Source organism: Crocuta crocuta, unplaced genomic scaffold (assembly GCF_008692635.1).
Source record: "Crocuta crocuta isolate KB4526 unplaced genomic scaffold, BGI_CrCroc_1.0 scaffold407, whole genome shotgun sequence".
Lineage (NCBI taxonomy): Eukaryota > Metazoa > Chordata > Mammalia > Carnivora > Hyaenidae > Crocuta > Crocuta crocuta.
In genome coordinates, this window is record NW_027551557.1 from 3,001,094 (window position 1) to 3,020,058 (window position 18,965).

General features: G+C 40.9%; 1 pseudogene; it reads left to right on the forward strand.

Annotated features, from left to right (window-relative positions):
* The first annotated feature begins 2,462 nt into the window (after positions 1-2,462).
* On the forward strand, positions 2,463-15,954 carry LOC144219190 (immunity-related GTPase family M protein 1 pseudogene; annotated as a pseudogene).
* Positions 15,955-18,965: the final 3,011 nt, after the last annotated feature.

Consider the following 18,965-nt stretch of genomic DNA (forward strand, 5'->3'; position numbering starts at 1 on the left):
TATTCCAGACAGCTACCACATTGGATGCTCAAGATCCTCAGTGGACTGATTCCAATTATAGCAGCAAATTCTTGATTACATTGAATAAAATATTATTCAGACCATGAATAGAAGAAATGATAAGTAAATCTATGGTATACCGGCGCAATGGAAATGGACAAACTCCAATGACATGTGACCGCATGTGCAAATTTCACAAACATAATATTGAGCAAAAGTGGCCAGAACAAAACAATACATGATATATGATTCTCTCTCTTTTTTTAAAGTTCAAAAACAGACCAGTCTATTGTGTTAGAACTTAGAATGATGGTTACCTTTGAAGGCTGGGTTGCAACTGGAGGTGAGTACAGAGGCGTTCGTGGGGAGCTGGTAATATTCCATTTTCAGACCTGGACTCTCATTCCCTAGGTGTATTCAACTCGTAACAATTTCACTGAAGTGTTCTTAGGGCACTTTTCTGTGTGTGTGTGTATATAATACTTCAAGAACGCATTCACTTATAAATCAAACAAAACACTTGAGGACCCCTGTAGCAATCCTTCTAAGCTTAAAGATCTCATTATGCCTTACATTCATTCATGAAACAATTCCATCTTGGATTTTGTCATATGCTGCCAGTTAAAGTCAACAAAGTTAAAATAGTTTTATAAAAATGAGATTTGGATAGTTGTATTTCTAACTTGACTTTTCCTTTCTCAGACTTTTCAGTTTTTTATTGTAAGCAAATGTACACACTTTGAAGTGTTGACTAAGTTTCAGATGTGGTCTATCCTTCATAGATAATGTATGGAAGTGAAGCCAGCCCTTGCCTGACAGTGTTAATTAAGCAGTTAATGATCATTACATGCTCAAAAAAAAATCAATATTGCTCTTAAACCTCATCTCTAACACCCCACTGGCAATGGGAGGCAACAAAGGCTTGGACTTCAACCTTCTGCTCCCATTGTGCCTCTCGTTTGATTCTGTCCTAGTGACACAAAGAAGTTACAGTCAACATCTGTAAATATAACATTTTAAAGTAGTGTTATGTCACCACCAGGAGCATCTCTCACAACCATCCTGGTCTACAGTCATATTTATTTGCTATTGTGACTAGAGATTCCAGTTATTATTGCTGGCAGTGTCGCTACATGACAAATTGCCCCAGAACATAGCAGCTTCCACTGTTTTGCCTTGGTTTTGTGGGTCAGAAATTTGGGAATGGCCCAGCTAGACAATCATCTCCTGGGGTCTCTCATTCAGTTGCAATCAGATGTTGGCTGGGCCGTAGTTGCCTGGAAGCCCAACTGGGCTGGACAGCCCCCCCAAGTTGGTTCATTCAGTGTGACTGGCCGGTGGTATTGGCTGTCAATGGGGCTCAGCTGGGGCTGATGACCAGAGCACTGAAACATACCTCCTCAGCACAACAGTCTCAGGGTAACTGGTTTTCTTACAGATAAGGTGCCTAACTTCCAGCTTCCCGATAGTAAGTGTTCCCTGAGAATGCAGGGAAACTGATGTTGCCTCAGAAGTCATGATGCACTGCTTCTGTTGTGTCCTATTTGCTATAAGTGACACACCAGCCCACCCAAGTTCAGAGAAAGGGGATTAGACCCCACCTTTCAATAGGAGGAATAGTAAAGATATTTCTACCTTCTTTTAACTGCCACACTCTGTGACTAGCATAATAACCAAATTAAATGTAATTGCCTTTCCTATACTGATGTTCTCTGGAGTCTTCACCCATAATGTTGCAAGTAGTCATAGAAATGCAATTCAACTAATCAAATTGCTCTACTAGATTTATTATTCCAGAAATTACAAGATGCTCCCATCCAATGAAAACAGATTTCTAGGCACCTTGACCCTATAATTTTGTCAGAGAAGCATTGTTCTCCACCTGCTCCATGCAAAGACACTGAAAACTAGCAGGGCTTGCAATCACTTAGCTGTTTAAGTTGCAGCTAAAATTTAAACTTAGGTTTTCTGACTCTAAGTTCAATGTTTACAACTATAACTCTGAAAGTTTAGAGCTTAAATGAATTCCAGTCATGTCAGTGACATATTCTGCATCAAGTACCTGGATACATTAGAGAGGAATATATCCTATATTCTAGCATTGTGTCCTGAGATGTTCTGACCCACTTGTTTAAGCTGGGCATTGTACTAATGCCAACTGATGTGAGTATTTGTTGTTCTTCTGGGCAAAGAAAATGGAATCAGCCATCTTTAGATTCCTAGGACTGCATCAAAACCATGCATCAGGAAAGAAGGAGATTTTATTCTGAGGAGACGATGTCTTTATCAAGTACCTGGCTGAAGGAATTGAAGATTAATAAGGATTAAAATGGCAAGCAAAATGAAACTAGATGGAGTTCCAAGGGGCTCAAGGGACCAGACTAGAATTCAGTAAGATCCTCAGCAAATTAAAAAGGCAGCTTGTTAGAAAGGAGATAAAACCCAGAGGGAACAAATGTAGGATGGCTCATTGCAGTGAAAATCCCCATGACTGCACAGGTAAGTAAGACTGGCTGGACACAACCATAATAGACACTCCTACCAGAGCTGGTGAGTATCCTGTCAGTAATAGGAATTTCAGCTGTGGAGCTCAGGGGAGTGACTAGAAAGTATCCCCTTAATACAGAGCAACTTTCTCTGACCTTCTCCAAATTAGATGACCTCTCCTTGTAATAAACACTCAACATTCCTGTATTTTTTCTTTAGTGGTCTTTATCACTACAGCAATTTTTTAAAATTTGGTGCGATTATTGGACAAATATCCTCCTCCCACTAATGGTTAATTCCGTGAATGTAAGTTTGGGATCTGATTCCATCATACATGTAGTGCCTGTATAATACCTAATATATAGCTGGTGTCTTCTCAATGTTTATTGAAGAATACATGAATACTAGGATGAGAATAGTGTAAACCATGGATCAGCAAATTATAGCCTATTGGCCAAACATGGCCTGCCATCTGCTCTGGTATGGCTTGTGAACTAAGAGTGTTTTTTTACTTTTCTTTCACATTAAAAAAAAATTTTTTAATGTTTATTTATTTTTGACACAGAGAGAGATGAACTTGAGGCAGGGAGGAGGAGAGAGAGAAGAAGACACAGAATCAGAAGTAGGCTCCAGGCTCTGAGTGTCAGCACAGACCCCAGTGCGGGGCTTGAACTCACAAACCGTGAGATCATGACCTGAGCCAAAGTAGGATGCTTAACTGACTGAGTCACCCAGGCGCCCCTTCTTCACATTTTTAAAGTTTATTTATTTTGGGAGAGAGAGAGAGAGAAAGAGAAGGAGGAGTAGAAAGAGAGGGAGAGAGAATCCCAAGCAGGCCCCATGCTGTCAGCATGGAGCCTGACATATGGCTTGATCTCAGTAATTGTGAGATCATGACCTGAGCTGAAATCAAGAGTTGGACACTCAACCGACTGAGCCACCCAGGTGCCCCTGGGTTTTAGTTTTTATAATGATCAAAAGAAATAAAAAAAGAGTAGTATTTTGTGGCATGAAGAATATATGAAATTCAAATTTCAGTGCCCACAAAGAAAGTTTTCTCGGATCACAACCATGCTCATTCACTTACATATTGTCTGTGTAACATGCTACTTTTGTGCTTCCATGATTTTGTGCTAAAATGATAGCATGAATAGTTGTATGGTCCACAAAGTCTAAGATACTTATCACCTAGCCCTTTACAGAAAAATTCTGCTGATGCCTTTGTAAAATCTGGCTTTTATCATTCTTGGGCTCCCATAAATAGGGAACATATTCCTAATCTCTGGCTGAAACCTAATGGTTAAAGTGATTTTTGTGGCCCCTACATTGAAACGTATAAAAAAGTCATTCTGTTTTCTAATAGGATAAAGGTTATAAAAAACGGACAACTCAGCGCTGCAAAATTAAGGGAGTATCTCATATTAAAATGAGAATCATGTAGACCAGGCTTTGGCAAGACTATGAGGTTTGGAATCATGTAGAGCTGGGTCTCATGATATATGATTCTCTAAGCCTCAATTAACCTTCCTGTAAAATGGGAATAAAATTATCTTCCTTGTAGGATACTGTGGTGATTAAGTTAGATATGATAGACACTTTTTGAGTGTGCTTGCCCTTCCAAAAATCCTTTCTGTGAAAACTGTTCTCAACTCCAGGGACAACCTGTGCAGGTCTTCTCATCTCCTCCCTCTGGCCACAACTGACTGGAGAAAGCCTGGACGCCTGATGTAAAAGTCTTTCCTGGGCCATCTGGATCCTTTCTCCTGAATTATTGAAAATGGAACATAGAAACTCCAGTTAGTGCATTTAAGGCACTTGGATTTGAGCCACCTGTTTGGGTCACAAGCAAAAGTAGAAGAACTTGGTTTGAAAATGAAGAATAATGAAGACATAGCAAAATATTTATGTGGAGAGGAGGAAAACAGTCCCACTCGGTTGGAGTGGAGGCCCCCTGCACCGATTCTGCATTGCAGCTAGCATTCTCTGATCATGAGTAACTGTCTAAAGTCAGCAGGCCAGCCCATGAAGCCATTTCACTTCCACATCCCTCGAACATCCACATCTCCTAATGGATAAGCCACAGAGAGCAGGGAGATAAAAGATCCCTTGTATTCCTTGTATATAGTTATGTGCTGTAGACCTTTTATTTGGAATCTTCCAGCATCAAAGGATGAGACTGGGAAAGAAAACAGCCATGTACAGAGCTGAACAGCCCCGATCTTGTTAAGCTAGAGCTTTGGAACTTAAACATCAAGACCAGCAAGTCTTAGAAAGTGTTGTTGGGATCATGTAGTTGAAAATGGTGCTTCAGATCAAAGTCGATCTAATAACTCCCTGGCTGTGTGTCCTCAGATGCCTGAGCCCTTCCAGAAGCTGCTCAAGAGTGGGATATGTGCAAGAACATAAAAGATAGAAAATAAACAAGGGGTCCCAAGATTTCTTTTGCTACAGATTTGTTAGAGGAACACACAGCAGCTTAGGAAAGCCCCTAATGCCAACTTTCCATTTTCAAGTTTCATTACCTTGAGTTCAATCTCACTATCTTTGTGCCCTTCATTCAGGGAGGTATTTGTACACTAATCTTGCTTTATAAAACTAGTTTCAGGGCCTCTGGGTGGCTCAATCAGTTGAGCATCAGATTTTGATTTGGGTCATGATCTCAGGGTCATGGGATTGAGCCCCACATCAGACTCTGCGCTGACTATGTACGCTGCTTAAGATTCTCTCTTTCTCTTTCTCACAAAACAAAACAAAACAAAACTTGAAACTAATTCCAGTGGACTTCAGTCTCTTGTCACAAACACACTGTGACTGAATCAAAAAGTAAAGTTTCTGGCACTTAATTATTGTTTAACAATGTAACAATTGTTTTTGCTATTGCTTTAAAAATTCTTATGAAATGGCAGTATTACTATGGAAGCCAGTGGCCATAGTTTTAATAGATGCATAATTCAGTGTGTAGGCACTAAATTACATTTCTGGGATTTGCTTTAGAATAGTTTCACAATAAATAAAACTGTTTTTTAAAAGAAGAAAAAAGAAAAAGATAAAGCATGTTTGGCAAAATCTTGGTAATTGTTGAATTTGGGTGATAGGTATATGGGAGATCATTGTACTATTCATTCTACCTTGTATATATTAGAAAACTTCATTAGAAAAAGATGATGTTAAAATTATTTTTTAGAACTAGAATAATTAGATTTTAAACATATTAAGTTGCTTCAGCAAAGGCTCTAAAATGCCAGTTCATCTTGCATTCTCTAAAGAAAGCTCTGGGACACTTGATTCTTTGAAAACTGAAAAAAGACCTATCTTGGATGATGTGGAATGGCCCAGAGACTGGTAAATGTACTAAATGACACTTTAAGAGCCATCCTCCCAACACACATGTACACACTCCCCAGCTCTACTACATTATATTGGAAATTGAAGGATTTCCTCCAAAACAAAGGGCAAGGGATTCTCTCCTTTCTAGGAATGCTTAGAAAGCCCTCAATAATCCAGAATGTGTCAAAGAACTGCAGGATTTTCTTAGCTCTTAAGGTAGGAGAGGGTATCACACCTTTATCCATGCAGGACGCTAATGGTAACAAGGGATTTAACATCTATGTTTTCGAGTATTCTGTTCTGTGGCAGATAAATCTACCCCTGGAAGCTCTCTGTGCTCCCTGGCTGGCTTCCTCTCACAAGTCCAACCAACCGCCTGCCAGCCTTGGTTACTGAGTTCTGTTGCTCAATAAGCTGGAGTATTCCCAGTTTGGAAAAATGTGAGAAATAAAGACCAGATATGGTCTAGCCTAAGACAGAGTATCACTTTTCAGCTGTAGATTCGAGGCCAAGAAAGGCAAATGTGGAAAGAAAGAAGCAGAAAGCAAAGATGTCAGCAAACTGAACACAGAGAGCCTCTGCAGGGTGCACATGCTCTCCTCTCTGGAAGCAGCAGCAGGGGCTGCCCCATCCTTCCCTGAGAGGAGAGGAGGTAGCCCAGGGTTAGCACCACGGGTGAGCAGAGGGCTATGGAAGGACAGACCTCCATGCCTGTTGGTCTTTCACTTTCTGTAACATAGGGTCTGTTGGGAGGCCTGGTAGCCCCACAGACAAAGGTACAATTGCTAAGTGATAAGGAGAACAGCGTCAATCTAGAGGAACTCTGGGCTTCTTTTTTTTTTTTTATGTTTCGATTTTTTTTAATTTATTTATTGTTTTTACTTACAAATAGTTTATTGTCAAGTTGGTTTCCATATAACACCCAGTGCTCATCCCCACAAGTGCCCTCTTCCATGTCCCTCCCCCCTCTCCCCCACATCCATCAGTCCTCAGTTTCTTTCTCAGCATTCAAGAGTNAACAGTGCCCATTTCTCTACATCCTCGCCAGCATCTAGAGTTCTCTGATTTGCTCATTTTAGCCACTCTGACTGCCGTGAGGTGGTATCTCAGTGTGGTTTTGATTTGTATTTCCCTGATGAGGAGGGATGCTGAGCATCGTTTCATGTGTCTGTTGGCCATCTGGATGTCCTCTTTGGAGAAGTGTCTGTTCCTATCTTCTGCCCATTTCTTCACTGGGTTGTTTGTTTTTCGGGTGTGGAGTTTGGTGGGAACTCTGGGCTTCTTGAAGTGTTCTGTCCCCCAAGGCACCAGTGGCAGGGAGCATGGTAACTAGGAATTTAGACTCTAGAAAGAAACTCTCTGTGTTCGATTCCTGGTGCCACTGGGTTATGGTTGGTTATTTACCTTCTCTGCTGCTCTGTATAACCATGATGATAACAATAAAGTGAATATGAGATCCAGTCTAGCCCAGCCGTGTGCCCCAGGCAGCTGATCTCTGATGACTCTACCACCTAGATCCTTTGTCTCTGGCTTCTGATTGGATTTGACCAATGGGAAACACATGTAGGAGACTGGAAGTCCCAAAGGTTTGGCAGTTGCCACCTTCTGCTGCCTGGTGGCCCTCCTAGAATCCTCATAAGCCTCCTTCAGGCCACTGAGTGGTAAAGGCTGTTGCTAGCAGGGGAACTTCCAGTTTTTTCCCCCAAATAATCCCTTGGCTAAATATCCTTCAACTACCCATTTTGAGTACACCATGCACCTTGACCAGAGCACCTTAAAACAATGCCTGGCCCTCAATCAGCACTCTATAAGCAGAAGCTAACGTTACCCAAGTAAGACTTGGTTTGGATTTGTGCCATTTTATAGAAACTGTCTATGACCCCACACTGAAAACATATTTGGGGGGGGGAGTAGCCCAGTTTTCCCCCAAATATTTTAAGAACACATCAAAAGCGGATAAGAAAGCTAAGACTCTGCAAAATGCTAATATAAAGTGGCCATATGTGTGTGTGAAGCAATAATAATTTTGATCACTGGCAGCCTTGTCTTGTGTCCAAAGGCCACAGTGTCATTGTAAGAAATAATAATGGTGTAGGCCCTTCGACAATGATGAGAAAGGGGAGATTTTCCAGCAAGAGAGCCCCTGCCAAATTTGAGGTCATTTTTTACCCACTTAAGACAGAAACTATCCTCTCTGGACTCCTCGTGATCTAATCCTTTAAGCCTTTGCTGGCACTGGGAACAATGTTAAGCTTCAGGATCAGGCCCTTTGGTTTTTATAATCCATGGGAATTTGAAGATGATAAATTTGTGGAGAGCCTGAATGTTCCTAACACGTAATTGGAGCCCAAGGGGGAAATAATTAGAATAGAGTCATGTAACTCCATCAACTCTTCTCCAAGGCCCTGAATTATATAAGTCCCTTGCTGTAGCTTCACTCCTCTGCCTGCCCCATTTTGCCATGAAACAAGAAAAGAGGCATGAAAGGCCATGAAAAGAAAGATCTGTCCAATATGACTACTTATTAGCATCTGCTCTGAGAGGTCTGGTGGGGAAAGAAGTCTCAACACAAACAAGAGGCAGGAATCAACCTTCGATTAAATTTAACTCAGTCTTTCCTGGCTGCCCACCCCCACTTGGTCACCCTCGACAAGGATAACTGACAGCTGCACATAACAAGCAGCGCATTTCATCTATTCTTATTAATAAGATTTGTGGGGGAAGGTTAGTTTTCATTTGTGATGGCTAAGGCTTCAGTGCTGAAAGTAAGAAGATGAACCAGAATTTTCCATCATCGTAAATAGGGCATCTACTAAGAGCATGGACTTTTGTGGGATGTTCCAGCCATGGCAATGAAAGGCTTAGGAAGACCTCAGAAAATGACTTTGTATTTCTCTAGTTGTTAGAGGTGCTAACCTGAATTTGCCATCAAACCCAAGCCAGGAAGACAGTCTGTGAAGAGCTGGGTGGCCATCACGGCATGTGCTGTGAGCACCCCTAAGGGATCAGTAGCTGGGAGTGTCAGCTGCTGTCAGAAGTGAGGGACGTCTCCTACACCTTGGCCCGTGCTTACGTTCTGCTTCATCTCATTTTCTCTCGCCTACGGTCTGATGAGACATTATCTGACTCACTTTTATTCCAACAGATTTGGTAGGAGCCTACGTTAAGTCAGAAAGGAAAGATCATTGAGAACCACTCCTGAAATTTTCAGCCCAGATAGCTCTGAAGTATATCTGGCATAGAATGTGTGCTTAAAAAATGTTTGCTGGACTCAAAGTCAGTGTGCAAGTTTTTGTTGTGAAACAGACCATGGCATTGCTGGTGTAGCTGCTGGTTTGCCCTAATGAGATAATCAGTATCTCTGAGGTGCCTGGATGGCTCAGCAAGTTAAGCATCTGGCTCTTGGTTTCAGCTTAGGTCATGATCTCACTGTTTGTGAGATCTCCAGACCTGTGTCGGGCTCTGCAATGGCAGCATGGAGCTTCCTTGGGATTCTCTCCCTCTCTTCCTCTCTCTCTCTCCCCCTCTCCTACTCACACTCTGTCTCTCTCATATAAATAAATAAACTTAAAAAAAAAAAAAGATAATCAGTATGCCTGTGGGCTTTTAAGCCATGAGAATGCATGACTCAACTATAAGCATAGTTGGAACAAGTAAGTTCAGGTATATAGCACAATCTGAAGAATTATTGGAGCTACCCTATTTCCACACTCTTGAATCCACTATTAGTGAATTACTTTGGGGGAAAATACTGCCTTCCCAAAAAGGCTCCTCTAGGGAGCAGATCCCATAAGATCTTGTATTTTTATATCACTCTGGACTTACCTCTTTGTTTTCTAATCCTTTAATTTAACTTTAAAAATTATTTTTTGATCTAGATAAGATCTTTATTGGTAACCACTGTACAAATCAGGAAATTAAGGCCCTGCCATCCTGACTTTGAGAGGAAAGTGCCTTTTTAGAAACTTGACTCTGGGGTGCCTAGGTGGCTCAATCAGGTAAGTATCAGGCTTCAGCTCAGGTCATGATCTTTCAGTTTGTGAGTTCAAGTCCCGCACTGGGCTATGTGCTGACTGACACCTCAGAGCCTGGAGCTTGCCTCGGATTTTGTGTGTGTCTCTCTCTGCCCCTCCCCCATTCTCTCTTTCTCCCTCTCAAATATAATAAACATTTATTATTATTAAAAATTTTAATGTTTTATTTACTTTTGAGAGAGAAAGAGACAGAGCATGAGCAGAGGAGGGTCAGAGAGAGAGGGGGAGACACAGAATCAGAAGCAGGCTCTAGTCTCCAAGCTGTCAGCACAGAGAGTGATGTGGAGCTCAAACCCATGAGCCTTTGAGCTGTGAGATCATGACCCAAGCCAAAGTCAGCTGCCCATCCAACTGAGCTGCCCCAATAAACATTTTTATAAAGTTTTCAAAAAAAGAAAAGAAAAAAGAAATTTGACTCAAGCACTCAACAGATAGTGTTCAGAGTGGACTTATTTTGCAGAGCAATTTCCTTCTTAACTAGAGAGGTTAGAGTGGAGCCCTCAGGCCCCTGGGATTGGGAGCCAGAAGTGGAATCCATTCAAGTGCTCCAAAACAACATTGCACATCTGTCTATGGTGCGTTGTGAATATCTTAGTAGATTACTCTTAAACTAAAAACAAAGCTAGTCCTAGAGACCTAATACACGGTACAGTGATTAGACAACAAATTATATTTTAAACATTGAACTTGCCATGAGACTAGATTTTAATTGTTCCCAGTGCTGGAAGAAATGATAATTATGTGACCCTACACAGGTGTTAGCTAACACCATATGGCAATCACATTGCAATAAAAATGTTTCAACTCATTGTTGCACACTTTAAGCTTATGCAATGCTGCATGTCAGAGATAACAGGATAAAGAAAGTAAGAGAGCCCAGACCCTGGAATAATGAATGGGTCTTAACAACACCTCACTTGGGCAATGTCTGTGCATTCTGACGGAAGTGCTTCTGACACAGCTTTCTTTCCAACCAGTGCAGCAGGGTTCCGTGTTTGCGATCTCACTGGGGAGACCAATATTTGTGCTTTCTGCTGACCCTGTCCCATTACAGACAGACTTGATCAACAGCTTGACTGAATGCTCTGATTGGAAAGTTTCCTGGAAAGTTTCTGTGCAGAGCATGTGGCTATAACCTCACTTCCAACATATTTATCTATACCAACACAAAACCCAGAGGTCTAAGAAGGAAGAATAGAAAGAATTATGGCCACGTGTAGGGTCTTGAAGTAATCAGTTAATCAACACTGAAGAAGAGGAATACACAGCTGCAGGAGGCAGCCCTGAAATATGCTTAAGAGGCATTTCTTGGGCTCAATATGACCTCATCTTTGGATCTCTGCCTTCAAGTATCCTCACAACAGTCCACCCCTTGGTCTCTGGTCTGTCTTGACCTGGGCTAGTCATTAGCTTCCTCTGTTAACACTATAAGCTGAATAGCTTCCTCCATTCGGGGCTCCTTCCCCATTGCTTTCTTTCTAACACCTCACTCCAGCAACAGCATTGCAGGGAAATGCAACACCCAATTCTGACCCACATCCATCCCACTGTTCTCTTCACCTGAGGGCCAAAAAAAAGTTCTCAGAGTATCTCTGAACTCTCTTGATGGATAATAGCCAAAGCTGCAATGATGAATAGACCCAGTAATGTCATGACAGGTGCCCTGCGGGACCCATTTCATTGCCTATATATCCCATGATGTGTTTACTCCATCCTAACATGCACTTGGGTGTGGGTGTGGAAGATCTCCCAGCCATGTTTCCCCCCACATAGACCTGCATTTTGTTTCTTTGCTCCTGCCAGGCAGAGGGACACCAGGGAAAGAGAGGAGGGCAAGAGGGAATGAATGCTATCATCCGATTTTTGACCTTTCAGTTTTTTTTTTCTTTCCCTCAGGACTTGAGATCTACTTTGTGGTTGCTAGATTATAAAGCCTAAATGTTAACTCATTTGAAACACTGAGTACAAGAGTATTTTCCCAAGTTATATTCATTCTGAGTCTGGCCAGATAATTATTGCAGCAGCTGTTTGCCCCAATGCACGTAACCTCAGCCCACCACTGAGTCATCTGCAGCTGCAGTGGGGACAGTTCCTGACCACTCCATCAGCACCCCACCTCAGGCAGGTGCTTCTCTCTTTCCAACTCTTTGAGTGCTTTCTTCAGTGCCTATGAAACTCCCTTAGCTCACCTGGAATGCAGCTGGGAAGTTGGGGATTTAATGCCACTAGGAACAGCCCTTAGCCAATAAGAACCTGAAGTCAGGAGATAAACACTTCAGCTTCTTCATTTCCTGGGGGATATTAGTCAAGGTTCTCCAGAGAAACAGAGCCAATGTGAGATACAGATATAGATACAGATATGTTTTTACATTTATATATATGGTTATGTTTATATATATATATGTTTATTATAAGAAACTGGCTCATGCATTCATGGAGGCTAAGAAGTCCCACAGTCTTCTGTCTGCAAGCTAGAGAGCCAGGAAAGTGAGCAGTTTAACTCCTGTCTGAATCTGAAGGCTCTCACTGAGACCCAGGGACACTCTAAGGGGAGGGCAATCTGCTTTACTTAGCCTACTGATTCAAATGCTAATCCCTTTCAGAAACTCTCACAGACACACCCAGTAATAGTGTTTAACCAAAAATCTGTGCATCTGTGGTCTAGTCAAGCTGATACATAACATTAATCATCCCGGGAAACAAATCTGAAGCGTGCTCTATACAGTTCCACCTCACCCGGTGAGGTGACCCCTGGTTGCCCACAGCAGGAATCCACTCGCTGACACCCCCTCCTTCATTGCCTTGCCTCACTTTCTAACTCCTTCACTTGTACTTTCCTGGAGTTTCCTCCAAATAAACTGCTTGTACATAAGTCCTTGTCTTAGAATCTGTCTTTGGGGGAACCCAAACTATGACATTTAAGGGTAAGTGAGAAAACATACCCCTTTTCACAGTCTATTATTTTTTACCTAAAATGATGCACCAAGCAAAGTTGAAATTAAGAGAGAATAAAAATTCTGTATCACCCCCCCCAAAAAAAGAAAAAAAATTAATAAAAGAGATCAGGAGAGAAATCAACTTGCCAAACCACTACAAGCCTCTATGCTACCTTTTGAAGATTTCGAAAAAGGCTCGCTGCCTCAAGACACTCTACTTTCCTTAACTGAAACATTTTATAATATAGGACAGCCATTTCACTGTCATATGTCAGAAAATGGTCATAATAAACAGAGAAATGTATAATATTTAAGCTGTGAAAAAGAACTCAACTTTCACACCCATAGGTGGTGATTCTGCCTTTACTTTGATTCCAACTCCAATTCTTATTCTCCTAAGAATCAACTAAGCCATGGTTCCCACCCTTTGGATTCTGGTGAGAATCGCCACCACATTCCTTCTGTCCTTAAGCAGAACTTGAGTGGGTCTCTGGCTTTTAAAGCTACAACTGAGTAAGTCCTAAGTGATCATCTCAATTGCTATGGATAGGGAGGGACCCTAGAGGTCAATGGTAGAATCAGTTAGTAGCATTAAATTTCGCTAAACAGATACTGATGCACTCTAGATAGGAAACCAGCTCAACAACTTAAATCAAGTTTAATTATAGCAACCTAGCATGTTGCATACAATTCTCAATGTAAAATAGATTTTTAATAATGTTTTTTTAATCTAGAAAAATTACTTATGTATAAAATTATGTATAAATTGCTTATGTATAAAATTACTTCTGTTTCTCTGGTGATAATGCTCCATAATAAACAAATTCAAAATTTCAGTGGCTTAAAACAACAAACAATGATTTTATGATCACAGGTTTGCTGGCTGACCATGGTTGGCTATTTTCAGCTGAGCTGGACTAAGCTGGACTGGACCCCAAGTTGTGAATCAGCTTTGGATCTGCTCTACATTCTTCTTCGCAGGACTTATAGTTGAAGAAACAACAGCTACCCAGGGCACACTCTTCTCATAGCAGAGGGTGGGAATGTAAGAGGCCAAGGCAAACCATGCAAGCATATTTAAAGGCCCTGCTTGGACATCCCGTGTCAAGTCTGCTCACATGCCATTAACCAAAGAATGTCCTTGAGCGAAGTGCAACATCTGAGGAGAAGGGACATATACTATGCCTCACAGAATGGGAGCCACTGCACAAAGAGAAAGGGCATGAATACACGATCCTGTTACTTAAAGGGAGTGAAGAATTGGAAATCTACCACAATGTGGAAATTTTTAAACAACGCCAAAATAGACAGAATGTCATAATAATCCCGATCACGCATCCACGACAGTCATCTCACTACTAATCTTGCTTCACTCCCCCTCACTCCCTCATTATTTTGAAGCAAATCACGGATGAGTGTCTTTTAAAGAAAGAAAGTAAATCTATATTTTTGCAGGATATGGGAAATTATTTAGGTCTCAAAGAATTGACAAAACAATGAAAGGGATAAACTAGTAAGTTAACTTGATATGAAATAAAACAGAAGAACATACTCAACATTAAGAATCAATTCCAAGATGCTGTCACGGGCACTTTACACTGAATATTGATGTATTTTATATTTAACTGCCTGGTCTAGCTAAAATAATGAATACCACTAAATTCTAAAAGTAAATGCCTACTCTTTAACTAGTTCGTGAATCCTAGCAACAGATGAGGAGGAAGAAGAAGGAAAGAAAATTTGAAATAACAACATTTTGAGATGCAAACCAGTTACTTTATCTGGGCATGAGAATTGTATCACTTTTGGCCAAAGCCTCACTTCCTGGAGATATTTTATTTTCATCTATTGGAACGTTTTGTAATATGAGACAATTACAAAAATAACCCTCAAGTGAGTTACAAATGTCAAAGAAGCACAGAACTTCAAAGAGTACAGAAATGAGAAATATTTCAGAGTGTGTTTAATGAAAAGAATCATCACATCAATTTATTAAAATATCACTTTTAACTCATATTTAAAACACCATCTCAATTTCTGAAGTGGCTAGTGGAAATACATTTTTTTAAAAGTTTATTCATGTATTTTGGGACAGAGAAAGAGAGAGAGCATGAACAAGGGAGGGGAAGAAAGAGAGTGACAGAGAATCCCAAGCAGGCTCTGTGCTGTTAGTGCAAAGCCTGACTCAGGGTTCGAACTCACGAACGTGAGAGCATGGCCTGAGCCAAAACCAAGAGTGAGATGCTTAACTGACTGAGACACTAAGAGCCCTGGAAATATATTTTTAAAGTCCTGTGAGGTTAGTTCACTGGTCAGCAGTGTCGTGTAGCCAGCCCTGTCCCCTCACCTATATTTATATCTTTCACCTCCTCTGTGCAATACCATATGAGTTAGATCAGGTCCCATGAACTTTGAAACAGCCTGAGGAGAAGGGAAGTTTCTGGTGGTAGTCCAGGGGGAACCTGGTCAAGGGGAACCTAGAGACAGTGTCCAGAGCCCAAGTGAGCATCGCTGTGACTGGGGACTCTGGCAACAGCATGTCCTCCATTATCAATGCCCTGTGAGGAACTGGGCATGAGGAGGAGGCCTTGGCTCCTCCTGGGGTGTGAGGACCACCCAGATTCACACATGCTACTCTTCTTTCCACTTTCCTAGTGTAATACTGGCACAGGGGCTGCCTCCCAAAGCCTGGAGAACTATCTGGAAGAGATGCCATTTAGCCAGTATCATCATCATTGGCGTGCAAACAGTTCACATGAATCTCATGTAGCTTGCCAAAACCATCCAGGGCCTGGGAAAGAGGTTCTACACTGTCTGGACCAAGCCAGACAGAGACCCCAGCACACATGCCCTCTGAGAGGAACAACTCCTACAGAATACCTAGAGAATATCAAGGAAACTCCCCAGAATGAATGGGTGTGTGAACACAACATATTCCTGGTGTTTAGCCTTGATCCCTTATTGCATGACTTCTCAGAGCTTAAGGACACCTTTCACAGGGACCTCTCTGACATCGGGTGACATTTCCTCTAGGAAACCTTCCCCACACCTGTGAGAAGATCATTAAAGACAAGGCAACCTCCTTGCAGAAGAGAATAGCCTTACAGTGTCTTCAGGACAGCCCTGTCATCCAAGATGAAGATGATTTGGAGGAATTTCTGAATGTCTAGTGCTCACTCTTTGGTGTGGGTGATAGAATCTCTCTAGCAGGTGGCCTAGAGTATGGGGGATGCCCGTGGAGGAGTAGCTGTCATGAAGTCCCTGGAGGTGTACACTCTCCATAAAGTGGACTGGAGACTGACTTCCGTGACTTGTTCAGTTATGAAGCATTTCTTACCCTTCCTTAGCTACATCCATTTCTTGGGTGACTATGTCACTCTCTGTTTCAGGTGGATGTAGCAAAAATGCATCCTTGATTTAGGTACCAAAGAAATAAAGACCATCCGGAGGAATCCTTTCTTCCTGTGAGACTGGCTTGGGGATTGTTCAATAGGCTCATCCTCAAGTGGAAGTCAGGCTGTTTTGGGGCCTTCTTCTCAGAAGGGTACCTTTTTTCTCCACCCCAGATTTGAAGGGATTGAATCGAACACTTTTTTTTTCTATTTCTAATAGTGTTAGTTCCCTGAAAGAAATTTTTTAAATTGCCTATCTTCCTAGCCCAAATCCTAATATACTATTCCTCTGAAGAATAAATACTTGTTAAAATCATTGAATAAGTTTTCTGGCTTCAGAAAAACAGCAACAACAACAGTCATGTGCATGAACACTGTATTAGTTTGCTTGGGCCGCCATAACAGACTACCACAGGCTCTGTGGTTTCAACAACAGAGGTGTGTTTTCTCACAGTTCTGGAGGCTGGAAGTCCAAGATCAAGGTGTCAGCATGTTTAGTTTCTCTTCAGTCTTCTCTCTTTGGCTTGTTAGATTGCAACCTCCTCACTACCTCCTCATGTGACCTTTTTTTCTGTGCACACATCCCTGGTGCCTCTCCTTCTTTAAAAGGACACCAATCATATTGCATTAGGATCCCACCCTTAGGACATCATTTAACTTTAACAACCTCTTTGAAGGCCCATCTCTGTGTACTGTCACATTGGGGCTTAGAGGTTCAACATATAAATTTTAGGGAGATACAATTCAGTCCGTTAACAATTACATCAAGTTAGTCTTATTACAACCACTTAAAATCAGTGCCACTACTAAAAGTAGTTAACTAGCTAATAATATAACAATAGGAATAGTTAATAGGTAGTACTATAGCACTCATTATGTACCAAGAACTCTTCTATGTGCTTTACAAATATTAACTTATTTTTAATCTGGTTATGTAGGTACTATCATGTCTCCCACTTTACAGATGAGAAAAGTAAGGCACAGGGAGTTTAAATTAAAAAGTAGAGGTAGGGTTGCCAGTTAAGTGAAGGATTCCCAGTTTGATTTGAATTTCAGATCCACACCAAGTAACTTTGTAGTGTGTTCCAAATACTGCATATGACATGCTGATCCTAAAACAGTGCATGCGGTTGATCTGAAATTCAAATTTAACTGGGCATACTATTTTTTTTTCTAAATCTTGTAACCCTAATTAGAGGCAAGATGCATTTTCTATTCTACTGAAGGAGTGGATTTTAAATTCCATTCAAGAGTTCCTGGAACCTTCTGGAAATATAATAGGAGGTTAACAAAAGAGCAAAAGAGAAGATGAATGGCCAGATTCCCCTCCTTTCAAATACAACAACTCACTTTTAATCTCCTTTATACACTGAGATTTTCTATAAAATTTTTTGAGGAAAAAATATATTCCCTTGACTTAAAAGATAAGTTTGCAAAGTCACTGCTTTTCTGGTAAAGCCAGAATAACTTTTGACATTTGGGGGGATCTTTTTGTTTGTTTGTTTGGTTGGTTGGTTGGCTGTTTGGTTGATTTGGGGCCTTCGGTGTTTTTGTCCAAACCTTTTACCTTTGTCTGTTTCAACCTTAATGTTCTCACTCTCTTCCTGCCAAGAACCCCTTGAGATTGGTCATTTGTTTAGAGCACTCTAAACAAAGGATTTGCAGGTATAAGGCCTGCAGGCTGCCCTAGTTTATGCCAAGTTAAATATGAGCACATCATCCATGCTTTTACATATTATCCACAGCTGCTCCGGGGCTACAAAGGTAGAGTTGAATAGTGGAGAAGCGGCCATATATCCCAGAAAGACAAAAATATTCACTATCAAGTCCTTTTGGAAGAAACTTTGCCAACCCCAATCTGTAAGAATCTGTTTCTGATGACTATGGTTTAGAAACAAGTGGTTGTGAAGATTGTTCTGAGTTTAGAAGAGGTAAGATTAACTGGGCAGATTGATCTCCTGTCATAACTTTTAATTACTTTATGTCACTTGGAAAAATTGTCTCATAAAATAGCTTAGCTCTCAGACCAAGTGTTTCTGTGAAGATTCAGTCACATGGATTGTTGCTGGTAATGACCTGTAATTCTGGAGAGATGAAATAGGGAGGAAGCTTTTACCGGGATAAAGTCTATCAGTATTTTCGGCACTCTTCAAAAATGAACCATGAAGCAGAAAACTGATATTTTTTTAACATCTTTTTATTGAGTATAATTGGCATACAACGTATTAGTTTCAGGTGTACAATATAATGATTTGGTATTTGAATATATTACAAAATGACCACCACAGTAAGACTCATTAACACCCATCACCATACATAGTTACATATTTTTTCTTGTGATGACAACTTTTAAGATTGACTCTCTTAGCAACTTTCAAATATATAATACAGTATTGTTAACTATGGTCACCACGCTGTACATTATATCCCTATGACTTACTTATCTTATAACTAGAAACTTGTACCTTTTAACTCTCTTCACCCATTTCACCCACCACCCATGACCCACCTCTAGCAAGCACCTATCTAAGAGCTTGGTTGTCTTGTTTTGTTTTTAAGATAAGATTCCAAAGACAAGTGAGATCACATGATATTTGTCTTTGTCTAACTTCATGCAGCACAATGGCTTCAGGATCCATTCATGTTGTCACATATGGTAAGGTTTCATTCTTTTCTTATGGCTGAATAATGTTCCATTGTGTAAATATATATATGGAAATAAATATATGGAAAACAGTATGGAGTATATAATATACTGCAATAATTTATATACTCCATACTGTTTTTCA